This window comes from Hibiscus syriacus, unplaced genomic scaffold, assembly GCF_006381635.1.
Source record: "Hibiscus syriacus cultivar Baekdansim isolate YM2019G1 unplaced genomic scaffold, ASM638163v2 tig00005459_pilon, whole genome shotgun sequence".
NCBI classification, from domain to species: Eukaryota; Viridiplantae; Streptophyta; class Magnoliopsida; order Malvales; family Malvaceae; genus Hibiscus; species Hibiscus syriacus.
Genome location: NW_024062058.1, coordinates 790,550 through 816,285, shown reverse-complemented (window position 1 = coordinate 816,285; position 25,736 = coordinate 790,550). Strand labels below are relative to the sequence as shown.

General features: G+C 35.3%; 1 long non-coding RNA gene and 4 pseudogenes across 1 annotated transcript; 2 read left to right on the top strand and 3 right to left on the bottom strand.

Annotated features, from left to right (window-relative positions):
• Positions 1-7,457: 7,457 nt before the first annotated feature.
• On the top strand, positions 7,458-12,630 carry LOC120199432 (annotated as a pseudogene).
• Positions 12,631-12,704: 74 nt separating this feature from the next.
• Positions 12,705-13,412, bottom strand: LOC120199430 (annotated as a pseudogene).
• A 26-nt stretch (positions 13,413-13,438) lies between these two features.
• Positions 13,439-14,170, bottom strand: LOC120199546. The gene is made up of 3 exons (XR_005523466.1): positions 14,003-14,170; positions 13,835-13,904; positions 13,439-13,519 (listed from the first exon to the last, which is right to left on the bottom strand). It is a non-coding gene; the product is annotated as an uncharacterized LOC120199546 (long non-coding RNA).
• Positions 14,171-18,254: 4,084 nt separating this feature from the next.
• On the top strand, positions 18,255-20,888 carry LOC120199429 (annotated as a pseudogene).
• Positions 20,889-21,146: 258 nt separating this feature from the next.
• On the bottom strand, positions 21,147-24,992 carry LOC120199543 (annotated as a pseudogene).
• Positions 24,993-25,736: the final 744 nt, after the last annotated feature.

The window sequence follows — 25,736 nt, the reverse complement described above, 5'->3', positions numbered from 1 at the left end:
GGGGTGAACGGAGACGTAATGGCACGTGCACGCCGTCTGATGCGTGAACTCTGTCTTGCAAGAAAAACCCGACGTAGAGCATCCACCTTAGCGGGCCGCTAAAAATAAATTAATACATAAATCAGTAAATAAACAGACATGATATTAAACAGTGAGAACAAAGACAAATATATTTCAAACTTGCACGGTATTCACCCAAGTCATTATTATATCATTGTTCACAAAATGCATCAGATAACATTCCAGAAGTAAGCACTTATATAAACATTTAAAAGGACAACATATAGGTTTAGTGCATGTTCAATGACAACATAAAGAGTATTAGTTTATTCTTGAAACTTAAATTTTCAACACTGTGAAGTTAGTATTTGTCTTTTGGTTGAAGTAATGCAATTCATTCAAGTTTCAATTTGCAGAAGAAGAATAAAATCTGAAACTTAAAATCGTAACGCGAAAATGACTATCGCAATGCGAAAATGACTATCGCAATGCGAATTTGACTATCGCAATGCGAAATGAAAATCGCAACGCGATTATAGTTTCGCGTTGCGATTTTGGTTTCGCGTTGCGATTTTGGTTTCGCGTTGTGATTTTCATTTCGCGTTGCGATTCTCTCATTGCGATTTTCATTTCTCGTTGCGATTCTCTCGTTGCGATTCATTTCGCGTTGCGATAGTCATTTACTAAGCAATCTAAGTGAAATGGTTAATCTAAGTGAAATTACGAGTAAATTTATCATCAAGTTAAATATGGAAAATCTTAAACTTACCTCGTTGCGTAGAGTATGAACCTCATTCTGCAACGATGCTACCATCTCACGTAGAGCGGTAACCTCACAACGTAAAATATACACCTCCACACGCCATGCACCATCGTTATCGCGTAGAGTACCAATCTCCTCACGCAAGGCATTGACCTCATCACATAACTCCCTTGACTCATCCCGTGGAGGTGGAGAACAGGGAGATAGAAGTCGTGACATCTTTGACGGTCACCTATCATGAGGTGATGGTAGAGAAGAGGCTCGATGATGTGACGGGATAGGTGATGGCTCTAGTTATAGAGGTGTATAGTCGGGTCGATCAGGTGATGGCTCTGGGTGAGGTGATGGCTCTCGAAGTGGAGGAAGTGGAGGCTGCTCATCATTCGTGCCATCAAGAAAAGCTGACTAGCTTGCCACCAATCAGTGGCAAGCTCAGCCTCCGTGGGTGTCAGTCTCTGTAATGGAGTGTTGGCCTCCTAAAAATATAAAAACTCAAACAAAGTTAAACGTCTACTATTAATAACTTGTTTATATATGATAGTATTTGTTTTAACTTACATTATTTATTGTCGCATATGGTATTAAGTCTTACCAATCCAACAGACGTTTCCTCTTCCAGGAAATAGCCCTAGGAATATCATTTGATGTTTTTAATGCATATGTCCGCATGCTGGGGAAAGTCTCGAATATCCAAATCTACAAACAATATAATAACAAACATTAGTAATTGTTAAATAATTAATTATAATTCTGAAAACATTATATAGAAATTCTTACCTTAAAGGCCCAAACAAAGCCTGAAAAAGTGTATTTCGACCCATCGCCATGCAAACTTTTGCGGTCATCAAAGGCAGACGACAACTTAGTCCAGGTAGCTTTCCATATATACGAACCCCACGGAAACAAATTCCATGCATTTAGGTCCTCTACCAATAATATTAGCTCATGAGGAATAGGTTGTCTGGCCTCTCTGCCTAAAAAGCCGGCATACAAAAGTACTAGAAGGCATACTCGGACAACATCGACGTCATTCATCCGAGTAAAACATCTTTCTTATTAAACAATTTCTTCAGGTCGTCGACGTGTAAGTTCGGCTTCTCTATTGACTCATTAGGAAAAACCCGGGATAACCATGATAGGCGGGTGATATGACGAGTGTACCAGCCTACATCATCGTGTCCGAATCATAGACCAGTGATTAAGCATAACTCCTTCCGCCCAAAACAAGTATACGCCGGTGGAAAATGAAATCATATCTGTAACACCCCCAACCCGTATCCGACCCGGATACGAGTCCGAAGTGTCACATTGACTTTTCAAACATTTATTCGTATAAAATAGTGAGTAATTTAAAAACTTGGATAACATTTAACTCATTCAAAACGTTTACAAAATATATATCAGAGTTCATACAATTTATATCTTTAGACTACATGCCAACTACACTCTATATACCGTACATATATTTTCTGATCTGACAATTGGGTAAGGAGAACTGACATGTCTTGCTCCTCTTAGCTCTTTACTCTTCTCACTTCTGTAACCTACGTGTGAAACAATCACACGCTAAGTCGTTGACTTAGTGAGGCATAAAACATATAATAAAACTCTAACTCGTTATCATGCTTGAACAATTTCTACTAACATATCACGTACAAGCACCATACCCACATATACATGTAATGATTCCTACTATGCACCTTTCATATAGATATATATATATATACATATCCACACATACATATAATTATCTTCTTTCCTATCATTATCATATTATCACCTTTCATATTTCTATTCTCTTGTTCATATAATCAATTAAGCTCATATCATATATCTTATAGCATATACAATAATCACTAACACACATATATCATATACAGTACATTCCATGTTATCTCTTATTAGCCCATGTGCACCTGTGAGAACTGTAGATATGTGAGTCTATTGAGGTTGTGCACCACTATGCTGTCACCACAGCTCATATAAATGTCCCGAAGGACCTATCCAGAGGTCACAAAGACCCCGGTAACTATCCAGAGGTCATAAAGATCCTCGGTAACTGTCCAGAGGTCATAAAGATCCTCGGTAACTGTCCAGAGGTCATAAAGATCCTCGGTAACTGTCCATATGTTCCTTAGAACATAGGTATACTGTCCATATGTCTCGAAAGACATAGGTAAAACTGTCCATATGTTCCGTAGAACATAGGTAAACCCTCGACTCTTGGCATGCCAACTATACCCCTAGCTCTCATATCACATAACATGGGCATTATCATTTATAACCTTTCATATCACTTGTATCACAAGTGCATATATTCACGTAGATCGTTTCATATGACTTATACCATTTCTCATTTGTTCATGTAACTTGCATGTCATATCATGTACATATAACACATAATCATGTCACATAACTTATCTCATAACTTATTTGATCTTCCTATATATTCTCATCTTATAACTTATATTACCTATGCATATAACCTTATGAGCTATTCTTATATTACCCTATATCAACCATACTTTGTTTATCTCACTTTTCATATCATTCATTCAAAAGCATGTTAACACCTATAATCATGCATACATACAATTTATGTCATGCATATACATATAATCATATATTCATGCATTAACATAGGAAATAGACTTGTCACAAATCTTGTTTCCATTTAGCACCATAATTGAATTAATATGCACTCACCTGGCCTCACTAGTCCATTTCAATCTCTTATCTTCCCTTTTTATCGATCTTACTTGTCAATGATTCCGGAACTCGTTTAGGCTTTGAATCTACATAATTATACATTTTAAGACAATTATTAGATACCCACACCTTTTAATTGGATACTAGCAACTTAAACGAACTTATTAAACCAATATTAACATTTTCCTTTAGGGGGGAATCGATTCCCTCCTGTGGGGGTATCGGTTCCCCTCTGGCATTCTGGAATTCTGTCGTTTGAAGGGGTATCGGTTCCCCTTGAATGGGTACCGATTCCCCTTGCCCAGAAATCATATTTTTAGCTCGAAAATCACTTCAATTTCTCTCAAACACTTCATATATCATCCCCTTTTCATTCTTAACTCTAGTACACATACTTAAACCAATCTATATTCATTTATTTCATCTTAAACCTTAGAATTCTATTCTCCATATAGAATTCAATAATCATATCAAATTTTTCATGTTATTCAAACATAATTCTAACACTTCTAACTTCTTAATCTCATAGATGACATGTCAAATTCAACTTAAAATTCAACTTATCAATTCTATTTCAAGATTTGATTTAAGAACTCAAAATCTTTAATCTCTCATATACCTTTCATCTTGTTGTTTTAGAACAAATTAAGCTTTCCTTAAGCTTAATTATCATCTAATAATCAAAACCCAACCTTGAATTGAACAAATAATCAACTAATGAAGAAACTTACCTTTGCCCTTGCTCTTACGGGAGGGGAAGAGAAAGGAAGAAGAAGATGAAATGCTTTCATCTTCTCATGTTTTTATCTCTTAATAAAGGGATAAAATATCTTTCATGACAAATTACCATTTTGCCCTTTAATTCTTTAGATAATTACTAACAACTTTCAGGAAATATCCTCAAATAAATCATTGAACTATTCAAGTATTCTACTTTTATTATCAAATTCTGAAATTTACGATTTAGTCACTAACCCGTAGTTTGGGATGTTACAATATCTCTTCCTCACCACGTTGTATACTGTCGGGTAGATCGCTAGTCATGGTCTGAAGCCACAAATGGGTCAAATTAACATCTCCACCCGGATGCTGTACTCTCAGCCATGTCCCGAAGCAGGTTTCCTCAAACAATTTTCTTTGTGCAGGTGAAAGCTTCGAAGAAATTGTAGTGGCTAGGCTAACTTTATTCCTTAATGTCAATGAAGCCGAAAAAAATTCTACAAAAACAATAAACATACCAAGTTAGATATACCAAAAACTACACTGTGAAGATATACCAAAAACAATAAACATAAAGAGTAGTAGTTTATTCTTGAAACTAAAATTTGCAACATTGTTTTGTCTTTTGGTTGAAATGAAAATCGCAACGAGAGAATGACTATCGCAACGCGGAAATGAATATCGCAACGCGAAATGAAAATCGCAACGAGAGAATCGCAATGCGAAATGAAAATCGCAATGCGATTTTGGTTTCTCGTTGCGATTTTCATTTCTCTCGTTGGGATAGTCATTTTCGTGTTGCGATTTTCATTTTCATGTTGCGATTTTAAGTTTATAAACTATTATTCTTATGCAAATTGAAACTTTAATGGATTGCATTACTTCAACCAAAAGACAAATACTAACTTCACAGGGTTAAAGACTAAACAGTTTAGCAGTATTGGCAGCAATCGAATGAATTTAATAAAAATTTCAAAATAAAAATAATTAAAAAAACTAACCCTCGGAGGTTGATTTTCCATTTCTGAATGATCGTGAGGGATTTCTGACCGTGAATGGTTGTGAGGGATTTCGCCGGAGATGGGGACGAAAATATTCGGATATGGGGACGGATTTCACCGTAGAGAGTGAGAGATGGAGATGAGACTGAGTTGTGATTTTAGGTTTTAGGTTATGAGTTGCGATTACGGGATATATTGTGGACGGTTAAGTGTTCCGATAATTAATATTCGTGTTTGGAATTTGAAAATAAAATACGCATAGCGATTCTAATGGCGCTTTAAAAATCGCGTTGCGATTTACGGATACGCGTTGCGATTTTACGTATTGTCGTTGCGATTTACGGATACGCATTGCGATTTACGTATTCTCGTTGCGATTTACAGATACGCGTTGCGATTTACGTATTCTCGTTGCGATTTACTATACGCGTTGCGATTTTATGTATTGTCGTTGCGATTTACGGATACGCGTTGCGATTTTACGGATACTCATTGCGATAGTCAGAATCGCGTTGCGATTTATATGTTCGCGTTGCGATTTTCATATTCGCGTTGCGATTCTGGAAAATCGCAATGCGAATTTGTACTATCGCATTGCGATTCTTCATAATCGCGTTGCGATTCTGGGAACTGATTTGCGATTCTGGAGATCGCGTTGCGATTTTTATTTCGCATTGCGATTTTGTTGGTCATTTTGACAAATCCAAAAAAAGTTGATTAAAATCGTATATTATAAGGCATTTTTTGTAACTGAGGTTATTTTCTCATTTAATAATTATACACTTGAAATATTATTTTTATTAAATATGCATTTAAATTATTTTTATATATAATCATTAAATTTTTTTATTTTAAATAAAGAGAAAACTTTATATTTTTATATTCTTAAATTATTTTTTATATATAATCATTAAATTATTTTTGGTCAACTCATAAAAAAGTGATTTGAAAAATCGAAATGTTACAATACTCATACAATATTAATACTAGAGGCTAAACATATAAAATTTGCATGCTTTAATTACAGAACTTAGCCTTATATAATCATCAAACGTCCTAGGCTTTAAATGTGACAAAATTGCCGAGTGTCTCCAATAATTGTCTAGCGTATCATCTTTTGCCATAAAATCTGACTTGATTGCAATGAGATCCCTGTTTGTTTATAGTGGTTATGTATTTTGAATTGTCGCAATATGATCCACGTATATGCACAATGTCCATTAATATGAAACAAAATTAGTATCGAATCCGATCCAATTTCGACTTTGTTTTACTTTGAAAATTGATTCCAGTACTTCCTACCTGATCGAGTTTCTGAGTTGAGTAAGGTATTACAAAAGTAATTTTCAATATTTTTTTAGTTTTACAGTGAATTAAGATCATTAAGGGAAATAAATTGTTAGTCAAGACTAAAAGTTGAAAACGAAGAGTTTTTACGAGTAAAAAAGGAAGTGAATAATATCATCCATCAATTTATAGTGTGTAGGTGGATCCTAACTCTTTCTGCAGTATATAAAGCATAGATTATAAAGTGGAACTATAAGATATATACTATCTTAAGTCAAACTATGGTTTGAGTTCTTATACGATGTTTAAATTTGTATTTCAATTTATATTATTGAATTTAACATAATTTTATCGTTTTACTTTTATAATGTGGATAGCTAGTCCAAAATATATAACATCCTCCACTACTCCGGTTAAAATATAAACGTGAATTTTACACGAATCAAATTATCTCAGTAGTTAAATGAATGATTATTATTTCTAGATATCTCAGGTTCGAGTACTAGCAACTGTAGCAAGGGTGATTAAACGATCATTACCAAATAGTTGAAAATATATAGAACAAATACAACTTTATAATCACCTTATATTAATAAAGAAAATATAAATGTGAACTCTTACTTAAAAAAGCATTCCAAGTGAAAAACCATTCTAAGTCACATTTTGAATTTGTTTTTTCAGTGTAAAAACATGTCATTATTTTAATAAAAATATTTAACAATTTTAACTATTCAGATTAACTAATGATATTATAGAAATTGAAGATTAAATTATGTCAACTTAAAATATGTGATTAAATTCAAAATATAAGCTTAATAGAGGGACCAAAACGACAATTTAAAAGAGTCCTTATACATGAAATGAATAAAATGAAGAAAGAGGAGGATACACAAGGCTAGCCCATTGCAGTTGTCCCTATAAGAAATCTTTTTTTATTTATTTTTAATTTTAATAATTTTGGGAGCGAGATCGCTAAATCTCTCAAAAACTCAAAAAATTCAAAATCCCAAAATCCCTCACTATGGCCTTTCACGTAGCTTGCCCAATTACGTGGTACATCTTTTTTTTTATATACATTACAAAAAAAAAAGCATTCCCCCACCCCTCCCCTTCTTCTTTTAACTTGCTCTCCAAAGCTCGTTGTATTAGTGTTTTTATGGTTTCTCTTTGTTTTGTAGTGGGCGAATTTGCTTTTGTTCGCTAGGGTTTCCTCGGAATCTCCAGTCCACGAACTCCAAGAAAGGCTTCTTGCAGGAAGTGACTCAGCTCGAAGCCTTTTTCAAAGATCCATGGGGCGTTAGGGTTGCTCGAGAGGGGACCGTCCAGGTCCCCGTACCTAAAGTCGCTCCGGTTCCCGCCGGAGATGGCGGTGGTGGCGCTGATACCGCCGAAGAGTCGGCCCAAGCCAAGCGCCTCGCGCTTCAGGGGAAGGCCGCTGCCGCAATGGTGGCAGCTGAGGATTATGCTAGGAGGGTTGAGTCGGGTGATATTACGGTAACATTTTTGCATTTGTATCTTGATTTTTATTTTGGGGTTTTGGTTAGTTATAGTGAAGTGTGAATTTTGTTCCATTCAGGGGTTATGATGTTTTTCAGCTACATGCGTATGTTATAAATTGACTGTTTGGCCATCTTTAGTGTGCAGATTTTTATGCCTTACAATAAAATTTAGTTTACAAACGTTTGTCTTCTGTTAATGTCTGCCTGTATAATCTGATGGATCTTTGATTTTGATGCTGTACAAATGCATACTGTAGTGAGCTCGGGAATTCTATTATTTAGTTTGAGCTAAATCGGAAAGAATGATTCAATGGCTAGATATTTTGGTTGTTTAAATCGGAAATTGAACTTTGTATAATGAGAATAGGAAAGGTTCATTTTAGTTGATCACATTTGTGTTGGACTGTTCTTTTTTCACATTTCCGAGAAGTGATGACACCTTTTTTCTTTCCAGGTTGCATCAAAAAGTTCTGCTGTAGATGAGCAAGGACAGTCCAACACAAATGTGATGTGCCACATGTGCTTCTTGGGTGAGAATGAAGCGAGTGAGAGGGCAAGAAGGATGCTCTCTTGCCGAAATTGTGGCAAGAAGTACCACAGGAGCTGCGTGAAATCTTGGGCTAAGCACAGAGGTACTAAAATGGAGGCAGATAATTTATTGTGCTGTTATCTTATACTAACAGTCTTATACATTTGGCATGATTGCAGATCTGTTTCATTGGATTTCCTGGACATGCCTTACTGTCGAACCTGTGAGGTAATTTATTTTCTCATATTAATACATGTTTTCACTAAATTATGTTCAAATTTTTGGTTGCACTCATTGCTACTTATCTTCCTTCTCTAGGTGTGTCGAAGTACTGGAGATCCAACTAGACTCATGTTCTGCAAAAGATGTGATGGTGCATATCATTGCTACTGCCAACATCCTTCACATAAGGTTAGATTTGCATTTCTTGTGCTAAGTTTTATACATTGATTATGAATAGATTGGCTCACATAATCCCTGGATTATGCAGAATGTTTCTTCTGGGCCATATTTGTGCCCAAAACATACAAGGTGTCACAGCTGTGGATCCAATGTACCTGGAAAGGGTTTAAGTGTGCGGTATGATTAGTAACCAATAGAAACAGAGTTTTGCACTGGAAGTTTTCCTCTCTGTGTAGATTAATGCTTCATTTTTCTTTTCAATTACTGAAACTCCTTAATATGTCGTTTGCGTTGTAGTTCTTGAGAACTGATAGCTAATGATGATCTTCTGCTGAAGCATTTCTCTAGTATTAATATCTGAATTCATTTTTTTATATCTTGCAGGTGGTTTTTGGGATACACCTGTTGTGATGCTTGTGGAAGGTTGTTTGTGAAAGGAAATTATTGCCCTGTATGTTTGAAGGTAAATTCATTTTTTGTGATTATCAACGGTGATTACCTGGGCCAATTTAAGGTTTTCTTAGAGAGTTTTGAAAGAATCTCATTTCCTTAAAGTTGTTCCTTCAAACGGAAGAAAAAGAAATGCTGGTATTCTGAACTACTTTTATTTATTGATAATAGAAACCGTGTGAAACTGTGAATCTATCATGCTTCATGATTTTCTAAAGAAATGAACTTACTAGGCATTTTGTTTCAACCTTACAGGTTTACAGGGACTCCGAATCAACACCTATGGTCTGCTGTGATGTTTGCCAGCGTTGGGTGCACTGCCACTGTGATGGCATCAGGTTTCTTTCTTGTCACCATTCTAATTCTTCTCTATTTTATCATATTGTGTATTGCATGTTTATAAAGAGGCAGTTACTGTCATTATGAATGTGTGTGTGGGTGTTTTATTTTATAGATTGCGTTCATCATTCATCAACTCCAATGAGTTTATTCCTTGTAAATATATAGTTTCAAATAAATGGTTGAATTCCTTAGATTCTGTAAAATCCTCCACAAGAGCTGTTTCCTTACAAAGTTCTAGTACGCCAGTGAAAGAAGAAAGTGACGTTTCAGCCACACAAGTTTTTGGAAATTTTTATTTATATGATAGAAGTGTTTCGCAGTGATGAAAAATATCTGCTGTTTCAAGTAGATGACAATCTGCAATATAAATGTGCAACATGTCGTGGAGAGTGCTATCAGGTAGCTTTGAATTGTAGTTTCCTTCCACTTCTCTCTTTCTCTGAAGGGATATAGGCGAAGGATTCTTTTCAACTTACGAGTGCTGTCATAAATCTTTATCAGGTTACTGATCTGGAGGATGCTGTTCGAGAGCTTTGGGAGAGAAGAGACATAGCTGATCAAGATTTGATAGCTAGACTGAGGGCTGCTGCCGGGCTGCCAACTCAAGAAGATATATTTCTATCTCTCCGTATTCAGATGATGAGGAAAATGGTCTATGATGCTAAAAAATGAATTTGGACGTTCCCTGAAGTTCTCACTGAAGGGTCTTGCTGACAAATCACCGAAGAACAAGGAATATGGAAAAAAGTCTTCAAGTAAAAATATTCCAAGAAAAAGGCACACCAAGCATCCTTGATTAGCAAAGGAGAATCACAGCTGAGTTTTGAGGGGAATCAGGATATACAATATCAAGGATACAGCTTGGCTGAGGACAGGAACAATGAAGTTGCATCTCAGATGAATGAAGAACAAAATATTTTTTCTTCTGTTGCTGGTATTTGTTCTACCAATCAGCCAGGGTTTTGAAACACAAGCTGGTAGATGAGGTGATGGTTAGTGATGAAGATGGGACATCTCGTGTTATTAAAATCAAAAGCAATAAACCACACGATTTAGACCGTGGAGATGACAATAGAAAACATAGTAGCAAATCAAAGACTGTGAAAGCTAAGAAATTAGTCATTAATCTTGGTGCACAAAAATAAATGTTACCAACTCCCCAATGTCTGATGCTTCAATCTTTCAAAGAGATCAAAATGCGACTTCATACAATGGTATGGCTTCACTTACCCTGTTTATAATACAACTTGTATTTGCGTGGGTTCACATATTATGCTGATCATATTTTCTTACAGTCAGACATCCATCATTTCATCTGATGTGCTTTTAGTGTATACTCCTAGGTTGCAATTTAATATCTTAGCTGCACCAAATTAAATTTAGGTTTTTCTCTGGCCCCTTCAATTGTTAAGATTTTATTCATAGAATGAACAAGATATTCGAGACATGCAATAAAATGGTTTGTTATTCTCTCTTGTTTGAGCTTTAATCTGAAAACTGATATGCCGTCTCATGTCTGACTGCTATTAGGTGTTCAAGATGCAAATCAACATAGAATTGATGACAAGTTTCTGGAGTCGCATGACAGTACTGCTAAATCTGGTGGCGGTAATATATTTATCATGAATCCATTACCTTGGTGTTCAAAAGATTGCTTTTTCCCCCCTGGAATTGGTGACCATTTGTGAGGTTTTTTTTCCCCTTTCAATGTTATTGATTGTGACAGTGCAAATGTTTTCTGTTTGCAGTAGATGGAGTTGATCGCTCCACCAAGTCAGAGTTGTGAAAATTATGGGAAGAGAAGGGAAATTGATAAAGTTTGGCAGAATTAGGTCCGAATTCCTGAATCGAGGTCCAAAGTTGGTGCAGCAAACAGTTCTGATGGACATGGAATTGTTCCTCTAGAACACACCCGTGTTGCTTTGGGAAAAGGAAACGTAGATGGAAATAGGCTCTCTGCTGCACCTTCTGGTGATGTCTTCACCCTTAGAGGGGGTAAAGTGGTGTCAGGAAAGCAGTTGGAAGACAGAGATGATATGTATGGTGAAAGTAGCGAAGATTATGGCCACACGCCTATCTTGAATTCTTTGCCAAAATATCCCAAACCAACTCTTAAGTTTAAAGTGAAGAAACCTGTTCTTGACAATCAGAATCCCCAGGTTCATTATGATGAAGAAAAGAGTTCTATAAAGGGCCAAAGGTCGAAAAGAAGAGACCATTGCCCTTCATGGAGAAATCATTTTTTAATGAAGATGAAGATGTTAATTTCACACAATCACATCAAGAAAGTTAGGTAAAGATGCAGTTGGAAAGAAAGTTGAAATTCATCAAGCCTCTGACAATTCGTGGTAAGATTTGACTCTCTTTAGTCTTTAATACTGAACAAACCACAATTTCTTTTGCACATGTTTGCTTCAGAATTCGAGCTCTAGAATTAGAAAAAAAGGATTCATGATGTTTTCATTTTCATAGTTAATCTCAACCAAGTATGTTTCTGATAGCTGTAGACTTTAGATTCTGAGGCTCGTTCCCAGAATTTAATCCTCATCTGTTTTGAAATTGAACAAGCAGGCACAAGGGAGCTGTTACGGGCAGTATCGAGGGCACATCCGCATTATCTGTCAGGTTAGATGATGGTAGAATGAAGACTTTGGAAATTGGGAAGCAAGGCGTTCGATTTGTTCTTCAAAAACAAAAGATATCAAAAATTTGAAGCTGGAACCCTATTTTATTCAGAGTGAGTGGATTTGTAGAGATTTTTGTTCCCCCATTTTATAATCTTGAAGTTGTTTATTTGTACTAATGTTATAGCATAGGCATTTTGTTTTGGGGAAGTTACAGTTAAATCTTCTAGTGAAGAAGAACCGAAGGCTGTCCATTGACGCATTTTATTGTAGTGGTTGGAATGGAATACCGTCCGATTTTCTTTTACATATCCCATCTAAATTTTGCATTTCTGAATTCACGTTTATAAACGTTATATTTGAGCCATGTACACGTGAAAACTAATTGGCTATATTCATTGGAAGTTTAGAATCAAATACAGGTCCAATGACATATATTGATTCTTAATTATACAGGGGGTGGAGGCAAGTCCAACAGGAGCCAGAACCCGACACAATCATCCGAATCCAAGTCCTCTGGATGCCAGGAAATGTAATCCTCCACATGCCTTCTTTTCTGCTTCCCAAGCTTCAGCTTCACTCGTGGTGGTTGGAGTTTTCTTATACATAACGTAAACATAACAAGTCGATATTCCAACAGATAGGATCAAGCCACCGCGACCGGTGTTGGCCTCTACCGAACACACTTCCAATCCATTCATCCAAGCTGCATCACCAACATATTTTTCATTGACCCTTCTAGAAATCCTCATTACTAAATAACTATGGTTTCATTGGAAGAAATATATTAACATGCCTGCTAATGGTTGTGCACGTGAAGAAGTCACCGCAAGTCCTGGAATCAAGGTATTGTCATCTACTTCAATTCCCAGTAAATCCATATCTAAACCAGCACCAAACACAAACCAAACCTGATGTCAAAAGAGAGCATATTGAACAGAATACTAATAACATTTTAGTTGAGAAAGGAAGACTACTCCAGGTAGTATATGTAATTTTGAAACGATATTAAATGTTAAAGATATACCTGAAAAAGGTAACCGAACAAATGCCATTTTTCTCAAATAAGTTCTCTGGAAGTTCCATTGGGAAAGGTTATCTAATGCCAAAAGTGGCTTGGAACCTTTTTAAAAACCGGATGGCGCATATATACACTCTCATAACGTTCTTCCAACCAAAGTAACAGTGATAGACTGAAAAAGACTAACATCAAACATATGAATATGGATTTTTCGTTAGGGGTTTAAATGAACCCAATAAACGAATCGATAAATAAACTTGTTTGTGACATAAACGAACTGAACATACATATGTTTGTTCATTATTAAATAATATAAAAATTTTGTTCATACTTAGCTAAATAGACGAACTGTTTACCAACCGTTTATTGAATGCTTTATATTTACACCTTTGATTTTTCATATTTGCAACTAGAAGCTGAAAACTGAGCTTTATAGCTAAAATCTGTAACTTGTAAGAAACCGCAAGATGCAAAACTCAAAACTCACCCGTTTGCTTGGAACTGGCTTTATGCCAAGCTCTTTACGTGCCTTCGTGATTATGATTTGCATTTGTGACCTATAATCCAACAAAACATAAGCCGATTATGCTAGTTCATTACGCTAATCAACAATAGGGAATATTAAGTAAGTTACAAGAAATCAGTAAAACTTTACCTGAAGAACCGAACTTTTTCTGGCAAGGTACACGTAAATCCTCACTTATGGTCACAAGTGCATCTTTCAAAGTGATGCTATTGATAACATTGTTGGGGAAATACTTGGTATATTGAAGTGAAAGCGAACTATCACATACAACGAGTTCCCATATTCTTCCCTCTAATATTCAGAATTGGCCTCGAGCAAAATCCATCTCCCACTCTGTAACACTAGAGGATCGGTCTCCGGGTCAAGATAGCTCAACTCTGAAATTGGGTCATCTTCCTCACCTTCATCGAAAGCTTCTTCGGCATTTTGATACCAAGCTTTCGGATACAGAGTTTTGGTTTAAAACGGTGGAGTTGTTGGTGTTTTTTAGATACAAAAGGAATGATACGTTGTTGGGTTTGGTGGGAAAATTGAGGTTTTGAGATTGGTTTTAGAGATTAGAGTGATCGAGATTCGATTCTTGTGGGAATGAAGCTTAGAGTTGCCAAGAAAGCACTGTGAGAAAAAAAATTACTATCAAAGAAGGAAGATGATGGTGGGTTTTCAGTTATGGAAAGAACCTGAACCACACACAGAAGTGGACTGAGTTCTAGATAGAGCGGCCGTTGCCTTTAAACCTGGGCAATTTTGGCCCAGTACCGTAGGCAGACTATTTTAACTCAATATGAAGTCAGATATTTTATTTTGAGAATTACGACATTTGTTACAGTAACTTGAAACTGGCTAAATAGGTATGACGAAGTCAGATATTTTATTTTGAGAAACGACATTGTTATAGTAACTTGAAACTGGCTAAATAGGTATGACGAGTTTTAATAGAATATATTTTTTATTGGAACTCATCACTTCGATGTAAGAAATTTAAATAAAAATATTATTTGAAAAAACCTGTTATGTGAGCGTGACGAGTTTACCCTACCCTGCACTGTAACATTTGTCGTAAATCCCAAATTAATTTTAAAATGACCTAATGGACTAATTTTTTATCTGCATGCCTATTGGGCCAATTTTGTCTTAAACATGCCATTTCAATTTTGGGCCCAACAATTCTTTCCCGATAGGCAATTTTTTAATTGTTTAAATTGATATGATTCATATATGTATATAACTGTAAATAATTTAAATACTATATTTAATTTATAATATAATGTCTATAATAGACATTTTATCTTTTCAAACTCACTCTTTGATAGCAATCTCAAACAATTAAATTTTAAACTGTACTTTATACGACACTCTTAAAGTTCGTTTTCTACAACGCTTTTAAAAGCCACTTTTCAAAAGCTATATCAAACTGGCACTTATTTAACGTGTTAAAAAAATGATATGTGGGTAACACTATGTTAAAAATTTGATTCATATATTTCATGTTAAATTTGAATTAACAATTATGTCCAAGATAAAGGGTATGCAAATGAATAATCTATTCATAAAATTCTCAATAATTAATTTGGAATATTTTCTAGTTTGAATATCAATTTGATGTGCAAGGTTTTCTTAATGCGTTATTTTTGTGGTTGTGAAATCTCAACATCGTGCTTTGGTTTAGTGAGCAGTAGCAAAAGGTTGTAGCTATTGCAGGTATAGTTTACATGTATGATATAGCTTCCTGTAATAGATAGGTACCTAAGGAGCAGGCTTTGTCTTGTTAATTATTTGGTGTATTTAGGGTTTTGTTAATTCGAATCGATTCGCGTCGTATACTTATTTTGGTGTGTAATCTCCCAATGATTTTTTTTACATATACAATGACTCAACCTGAGACCTTACTTAAACGATATCAACTGTTTATTTGAATCAATCCGTTAGTGATGTGTCTCTTTATTTTGAGGGTAAACTCAAAAAATACACTAAATTATCTCAAAATGATCAAGGTGTTGTTATTGTCGTAATGATATTTTTAAAGTTTACCCCTATTTTAATTAGATCCCTTGAATAATTCCATTTTTTTCCAAGGAAAATAGTATCTTTTATCCTTTCTTCAACCTTAGCAGCAAGTTATCTAGAGGGAGAGGTAGGCTTTCTCTTATTTATTACTAAAATTTAGAGTTATTGAGTTGCGTTTTACAACTCGATTTGAACCTGAAATTTTTTCGAGTTGAAAAAAATCAATTTTTCGAGTCGAGGCGAGTTTTGTTCAACCCTAGAGGTAACCAGACGAGATAGGAATAGCCACATCGGAAAATACACAGGGTAGACTCGTCTAATATTTTTTTAATTATTTACAATCTCATAAAGAAAATCTTTCAATAAAATCATTAATTTTTAGAATACTTTCAATTTAGTCATTATCATTAACATAAAGTATTAATTTTAAGGGTAATTACCTATTTGGCCACTCACATTACTTAATTTTCTGTTTTGGTCATAGTTATTAAAAATTAACAACGATATTGATGTGATATTTTTAATTATTTTTAATATTGACGTAACATTTTCTTATGATGACATGCCAGTATCACCATTAAATTTTAACTACGGATGATTAAAACAAAATCAAAACATAATTAGGCATAATTTTTAAAAAATATAATAATTGAATAACTAAAATGAAATTAAAAAACAGGAGGGTGACACAAATAGGTAGTTCATCCTTATTTTGATCATCACTCATAATCTTTTAAGGAAATGCCACTCTACTTCAAGATATATTATAAAAATCTTACGCACATATATTTTAAAATTGATAATTTTAAAATCAAGTGACATCTTGTTAATAAATTTATATCTAACAACGAGATTTTTGTTACAGTTTTTATTTAGGTTTATTTGGTGAGAAGTGCTTTGGGTTTTTTGCAGTTCTAGCTAGTGAATGATAAGCTTTGTTTCTTGTTATTTATTTATTTTCAGATTTGGCAAATAAAGGCATGCACACATCTTGTTGATAATCAAGAAACAGTTTGGATCCATTGTTCCCAACTGACAAAGGCGGTGACAATGGAATCAGGAGATATTGGAGTATGTATTGCAAGAATTATTCACAGTTCTGTAATTTTCAGTTGCCTTATTGATTGGGAAATTGATGATAAGAGAAAATTAGCCACATATTGGATTAATTGCATTAGGTTCCATTTTTAAAAAAGTAGTTCAAGTGCACTTGTTTGCAAATGGTTTACTCACTTCATATGAAATCATAACCTAGTTATTACAGCTCGAATGATGTCTCTATACTTGAGATATGTCCTTACTTATAGTTAGGCATATCGGCTAGATTTTTATCTGGATTGCTGGAGGTGTGCATATCTGTCGCTGACTGTGATTTTTTACCTTTGATTGATCAGGGAAAGCCCATGAAGAATCTTGGTGGCCAGGTATGCCAATCTGTGGTGATACTGTTGGAAAGAATGTGGATGGTGATCCAATTCATTGCTTGTGAGTATGTGCATTTCCTGTCTGCCGTCCGCTATGAATATGAAAGGAAGGATGGGAATCAGTCATGCCCTCAATGCAAAACCAGATACAAGAGGCACAAAGGTAATTTAAAATTTGTATCCCACTAGATGTACACATGGTTCTCAGAACGTCCATATATATATAGTATTACATTTGTGAGATTTTTTTTTTATTTGTAAGAACTTCTTATTACACCAGTATTGAACAGATTTTCCCATTATTGTACTTTTCCAATATATTCATCACTATTTTTTTCATCTTTCTATGTTCAGGTAGTCCTGCTATCCTCGGAGTAGAGAAGAGGGTGATGATGCAGATGACGATGCTAGTGATTTTAATTACTCTTCAGAAAACAAAACCAAAATCAGAAGCAGAAAATTCAGAAAGAATGTTGAGCTGGCATGCAACTTATGCAAGAGGGGAGGATGTTAGTGCTCCAAACTATGATAAAGAGGTTCTCATAACCCATCTTCCCCTGCTCACCAATGGGCAGGAGGTAAGTCTATAAGCTGTTGTTTTTTGTAATTATTCATGGAATGATGGATTGGAACTTTCCTTTCCCCACTGACATATTGTAGGTGTCTGGTGAGTTATCTGCTGAATCACTGAGCGGATTTCTATGGCATCTCCGGGCTGTTGGTGGAAAAAAGATTCACCCTCTTTGTTACAGGCTGGCATAATTAATTGCACAAATGAAATCCATCTTCCCTTTATATGCTCTTATGGCTAATTGATATAAACATTGAATTCCTTGCAGGAATATTAGGGTTGGATCCCGTGAGGGAGTTTGGTTCACCTGGAATGGGGAATGTAGCTTGGAAGGAGAGAGTGATGGCTGGAAGATGAAGCAGGAAAAGAAGGCGTTCCTATGAGTACAGGCCACCCTGCATCTGAAAGGGGTGTTGGTGATATTGATGCTAGCACTGATGTCTGCAAATGGAAATATGAATTTGGCTCATATAAATGGAAATATGACCAGCATGAAGCTGTCTTTCAAGTTCTTTTTCAAATGCATAAGAATTTAGCTGGTCAAGTGTTTATTTACGGCATAGAGTTGGAAGTTAGCTGCGGATGATGTCAGGAGTTACCTTCAATTGGCTTTAAGCTGCAAGCCTGCAAATGCTTTTTGTTATTAATGATTGTTCTGCCATGTGAATTGGACTTCTATCAACAGACATAGCTGCGGTACTTGAAGGTGCTGTCCAACACATTGCCTCTAGAAGATTTGAAGTCGGAGGTAGTGATTTAACAAAGTTACTGCTCAAGAACTGGGTAAATCAAATCCTATTGTGAACCTCAGCATCTCTGATGCTGAGAAACTAAAAGAGCAATTTGCATGTTGTGCTGAGGATGAAGTTGCTTATGACAGAATGCTTAGAACATGTGAGACGTGGAACATACCTTCCTGATGGACAGGTTTGTCTTTTTCCTTGTATGCTCTCTGTCCTCCCTTGTTTAGGTTTCTGATTTTGACCTAATCCTTAAATCTAATTGTAGACCTAAGTGTGTGAATATTGACATAGAGTTTGGATATAAAATTTGCATATTATACTTGAGAAAAGAAGTGGGGTATCTTTATACGCTGTATAATACAAAACGAAAGGCTGGGAGAGAGAAAGATAAAATAAAACGACTAAAATTGAAATATGAGATGCGTATGGCTTTGGATTTTGTGAGAGATGAATAGTTCATGATCTGTTATCATCAGTTCTATGTCCTATATCTGCATGTACTAATAACTACGTCGGTTTCTACTGAATTTGGCTGTTAATTCCAGAAGGTAATACAAATTTGAATTGTTAGAACATGGTAAGAGCACTACTATGTAATGAGCTTATCAAAGTGAACTGAGGAAACCCCTCTCCATCATATCTGCTCTTTTGGCTCTATAGTCAGTCATTTTAGTATTGTGCTCCACATCTTAAAATATTTCTATAATCTTGCTACTTTCACAAATTTATCTATTTTTATATATTTACGTGCTTCTTACGTTTTATTTATTTATATATATATATATATATATATGGATAGATTTTTATAATTGTTTTTTAAAGTTTGAAGATTATTTTGAATTTTTTGTTGTGAGGGACTGATTTGCTCATTTTCAAAATTGACAGTGATACAATGAGTGAGTATATACACCAATTTGTTAATCAGTTTTCGGATATTGAATTGTAAAAGTTCATCTTGACTCTAACTAAAAAAACCAAAAGCTTATTCAAGTTGATTTGAAAAATCAAATAACTCGATTCAATTGACTCGAAATTTGACTTTTTCCTGATATTTTCAAGTTGAATTGAGTTTATTCACCCTTAATCTGGCTGTACATTTCTCCTACTAGCTTATTTTCGGGAAGTCTTGCGCAGTTGGGATCTCTGAGTTGGTATGTTTCTGATTGCTCTTCAAATGACTGTTCAGGTGATAAGAATTGGAAGAGAAAATATACTGTTGGTGAGGCATTGTTCCAACCATCCATATTGGGTCTAGAAGCTCATGGAATTGTTGAGCAGCTTGTTCGTAGTGTTGCAACAGTTTCTTCTGAGAGCCAGAAGCAGCTGCTAGAAAATACGGTTCTTTGTGGTGGGACTACATCTATGACAGGTGAGAATCATATCCTATGATCCTTGCAACTTCAAATGATGAAGAGCTCTATTTCTGGATTCTTACATGTCAGTTATCAATAATATGTTAAAGGGTTGATGCACTATTTGATATCCAAGTTTGGTATCAATGTTCGATTTAGTACATGAGTTCTGTTTTGTTTCAATAAGCACCTAAGCTAATCGGTTTCTGTCGCACAACTTATCGAACGTGCCGACTTTGTAGATGTTACCGATATATCTGCTGCATTTACAAAGCTGACGCCTATAGTTACCAAATTGTGTAACAGAAGCGAAAGTATTTAATTGGGAAGTACCAAATAGTACATAAATACTCATGGCTACAACACAAGTGTTGTATTAGAAATTTGGATGCAAATATGGGTGTAGTTCGTATTATGATAATATTTTCGTTGCTTCATGGCTGTTACGTTTTGCCATGCTTAATCCAGGTTTTGAATCTAGGTTCCAGAAAGAAGCAAGCCTCTGCTCATCAGCTATCCGTCCCTGTCTTGTGAAGGTAATGAATATTATCAGTCTAATTGTGTAGACCTAGCTTTCTTGTCGATCGTCTTAAGCTTTCTGAGTTTTCCGATTGTGCAGCCTCCAGAATATATGCCAGAGAATTTGGCAATGTATTCGGCATGGGTGGGAGGTGCAATTCTTGCTAAAGTGGTGTTTCCACAAATCAGCATGTAACCAAGGCAGATTATGATGAGACCGGTCCTTCTATTGTTCATAGGAAGTGCTTTTGATTAATTTTAGTTGAATGAGCTTTCTGTCTGTATTAACTTAGGAATGCTGCCTGGTAATGTCAGTATAATACCTGAAGAATTAAGTTAAACGAAACGATGTAAGTTTATGCTACCGATATCGGTGTAGGTAACTGGGTATTTCATTAATTTCAAGGACCTGCCTACAATTTGTTATGCTTCTAACATACAGTTTTACGGAGGCTGTGTTTCACCCTCATTTTGATCATGGAATATTTCATCACTGGGGATATGATATCTAATCCCCCACAAACATTACTTTTTTCCCCTTTTTGTTAAAAAAAAAAGAGGAAAGGAAAACTCTCCTTTACGAGCAGAAACGGGAAATAATGGGAGAAAAACCAACATTTGTAAATAGAATCCTTGATAGAAAACATAGAGAGAAACAAGAGACCATTTACATTATTAAGGCCACACTGCTGGAGGAGTTTAAAGCTCTTACACGTCTCCACGCCCTTATACACACTCAACTTAATAATGTTTGCGCACATTCACAACCGTTGCTACTCGGTACATACAAACCTACCATTTTTTCATCATTTTACAAAAGGGTCCAAGGGAGGCATGTTAAAGTTCAAACCATTTTACCAAAGTGAAGATGAAACCAAAGACCGCATATCTTCTCATAACCCCCTTAGCCATCAGTAACCAAAGCCAAGAATGAATTGCCTGAGAGGGATTCCACCGCCACCCAAGATCGAAGGGCCGAATACCTCCAGTGCTGCCTATATACAAGAAGACCCCCATTAGATACAAACAAATAATGACCCATTCTCTCATGCAATGACAAATAACAATCGCCAAGCATGCTGGCGAGGATTACCCACCTCGAGGAGGAATTTCATTGATAGAAAGGGCCCCATGTCGTGCCCCGTTCCCGTTCGCGATAACCCTTGCACAATTTCCTTCTCGCTGACCAAAGAAGGAATTCATATTTCCAGCACCAGTGGCAGATGCACACTCGGACCCAGAAAAGATGGCTGATTTGATTAAAACATTTTCACCCGAATTCATGCCCTTTCCTGAGGTGGGACTAGTAACATCATCAGCCAGCTTTTTTGTATTAAGAAAACGACCTCCACAACCCCTAGCCCTTCTCATAGCATGTAGATGTCGGGACTCATGAAGGTATGGCTGTAGTCAATGGCAATAGAATTGAGTGTCAACCTTCCTATGCTGTACATTTCTTCCAGGCACCACTAAACAATAAAAAGGGAAAAACCTAAAACAATACCAAAACTACCTTTCTAACTTTAACGGCCTTCTTTTCAAGCTCTGCCTTGGCACGTATCTGCCTTCTCCTCAAAATGCCATGATACTGCTTCGCATTTACATAGACAGGCTCCTCTTCCATTTGAAGAGGCAAAGGCATTCTAGCATGATGCATTCCGTATAGATGTGGTGGCACCTGAATAAGGTTTGCAATAGAATGCATAAAGTTCATTAGTTCATAACCTGTATTCTCATTAGTGAAAACACATGAAGCTCGTGTACATGAAATAACTTCCTAAAGTAAGAGTTCCAAACAATGACCAACTACCATGCCAAAGTACTTGTACTTCTGGTAAATGAAAGTAAAGGAAAAAGGTTCAATGATGGTTGGATCACTCGGATGTAAAATTGCTCTTCAGCTATTTGTAAACAAACTGTGAATAATTAGCAAATAAATTTTAAATAACTAACAGTAAGGTCATTTTGATCTCATGGAAAAAAGAAAAAAGAAGGATTAACTTATTTTCTATGAACTTTTTAAGCACTACTTGTTCCCACGGTGTGGCAGAGCATTATACAAAGCAAATTAACCACAATCCTAAATACAAGCATCAACATTGTAAAAACTTCTGTCAAAGAATACAAATTATAGCTCAAAAGAATCTATTTTCTGGCAACCTATTTTTAAAGTGATACGATTTATAACAGGCAAAAGGAGACAAGTCACATTGTCTTATTCAAATTATACTCGAAAGAATCTATTCTCTAGCAACCAGATACCCCTATCTACTGCAAATGATAATCACTGTATTGTTTTTCTTCCTGTTCTCCAATATATTTACCCGTAACAAAACTTGGATCATACCATAATTTGTGGCCCAGAAGGAGTCAGTATTCCACCATGCTGAGGATCTGAATAAGGATATGATGTCAAGACCTGAAAGTATGAAGCAAGGTTTCTTCCACATTCAAAGAGAAAATCAACGTAAATTCATACACATTCAAAGAGCACAAAATGTGTAGGTTGAGTGCAAAAACACACAGATGGATGCATGCTGATGCATTCATGAAGTGCTGCTTTGTACATAAATGTATGTGGCGGGTGATGTGCATGTGCTAATGTGTGAGAGAGGACGCCTTACAATTGTGTGACCAACTAGTTCCATTTGAGAATTACGTTCACGGTGTTCACCCAAAGTAAAGGGTGTTGCAGAAGGAACATGCTTGAGATGTTGGTGATCTTGTCCATTTCTCCCATCTGATAAAAATTCTAAGATATCATCAACAACCAGTGAATAAAACAAATGGTTTGTATGCCTCAATTTCAAGCAAGGACCAAATATTTATATGACGCTAGTTTATCATTCCCAGATGGCAGCTATTGTAACCTAGATTAAATGGCTTTTACAGTCCTCAACAGCCAAAGACAGCACATGTGATCTAAAAATCAACACCTAAGGACAATCTTCACAACCCAAAACACTAACCCTGTTGAGGAATCCAGGGGGTGAAGAGAGGTTAAAAGGCCTCCAGTATATCTAGTAAGTTTTAGAATGCACACAAGTTGGAAGAGAACAGCAAGCCAAGAGCCTATACCAGGGAAGTAACCTATTGGTAATGACTCGTTACTAGAGATCATAGTAAAATAAGAAGGCATATTAACATGAAGCATCATTCGTCCTAGTTATATCCAATGTGTGCTTAGAAAATTACTTTGTCCTTAAATTTTGTCTTTCCATTTCCCCGTTTTCTAATTGTGAGACATGATCACATCCTCTTAACCAATTTCTAAACAAATTTCGATTACTTGAAACACTAAATAGGTAAATGAATTATGAATGACAGAGAACCAAAAGAAAAATAGACATTAGTTTGAAGAAAACAATGCATGCTTCCTTCCATTTGTAGAATCATAACCTATTACCAGCGTGTAAAGAATGAAGGCTGATTCACGGACCAATAAGTGATTAAGGTAAAAAAAAAGTCCAACACCAAATCACAGACTTTACCTAGTCCAAAAGCTGATGTCTTGTGGTCTTTTACATAAAAAGCAGTATTCCATCTTTAAAAATATGAGAAATCACATAATGATCCTACATTGATTAGATTCTCTTTACTGGAATTACCTTCATTGCCCAAGACACTATGATCCCGCAAATCTACAGCTACATTTGCCATGAACCATTTACTTGTTCTACAGAAGGTGACTTAGAGGCAGATTCACCAAAGGGGTTAGTCCCAACTCCTTTCCACCAGGGTTCAGAGTATGGAGTAGACTGCAACACCCTTTGATCACCATGGCCTATCTGCCGATCATGCCCAGGTTTTGCCGGCATTGCTCACACCTTATTCTTGAATTCTGAGGTTACAATCTAGAGAGCTAAATAGCCCAAACATAGAATTTTCCTTATGAGATAAAACAGAAAATCAACAATGATCTCAACTTCTCACCATCATCTACTATAACATAAGTTATATGCAAATCTAATGACTTTCATCAACCTTCACACACACACACAAAAGAAAAAGAGAGAGTAAACATGAATCACACACATAATAGTATAAACAACATTAGTAAATTACGGAAGGAAAAATTTTAAAATCGTGTTGAAATGAAGGCGGAGGAGGTTTCCTTCCATCAATTCGAAATTCAACGCTCAAATTTAGCAGCTCGAAAATGCACGCGAAATCTTATTCAAAATTCAGAGAGCAGAAATTAACATCCAGCGGACTAAATACAAACGAGTAACTAAATTTCTAATTTTGCATCTGGGCCTCTCTAATTCCACCCCACAAGTCATACTAATCATGTTCTTCCCTTGAATTTTCTCATCAACCAGAGAACAAACTCCCACAGATCAACCAAAAAAAAACGGAAATATGGTAAAAAAAAAAGGGGGTTTAAAAAGATCTTTAGAGATAGGATAAACATGAACTTACAGTAAAAACTGGATTGGAAGAAGCAAAGGTCGAGGAGATCGGCTCAGCTTTGCTCTCACTCTGCAACCAAAACATAGACAGAGGAATACAAGTATTCTAACTTAATAATTACGTTTATATGTGTAAAATTTAAGTAGTGTCCGTTAAAAATTATTTATATAATTCCTTTAAATTTAAACGTCGTCTATAAAAACAAATTTTAATGTCGAATTTTAAATTTCAACTTTAAATCAATATTCCTAAATCTAATAAAATAAATTAATTTATTTTACAGTATATATGTTTGTACTGTCAAAAAAGAAATAATATTGTTCAAAAAAAGAAGGATAAATTATATTAGATTAAATATAAAAATTAAATCATAAATCTAATCATATTAAAAGATTTAAAATCAAAATATATAAGTCGATTAGAGAAAAGTATAAACCTAACCATACAAACTTTATTTATGATCGTATAATTAATAATTAAATATTTTAAGATAATTAACTAAGATAAAGTAAATAGAAAAGTGGTGGGATGAAGATGAAGGTCATTAGTTGTAATGATAATGATAAATAAATATAGGATAAGCCATGTGATTAATTATTCAATTACCATTTTAATTTTGTTTTGATTTTTCAATTATACTTTTTAAAATTATTATTAACGTTACGTTTTGATTTTATTTTGGTCAATTGTTATTAAAATTTAATATAATTGTTGTGTGGTTATCGTAAGATAATGACATGTCACTATTGAAATAAAAAATATCATATTAATAATTCCGTTAAATTTTAACGTAAATAATCAAAATAAAATTAAAATATTTTTAATAACAATTTT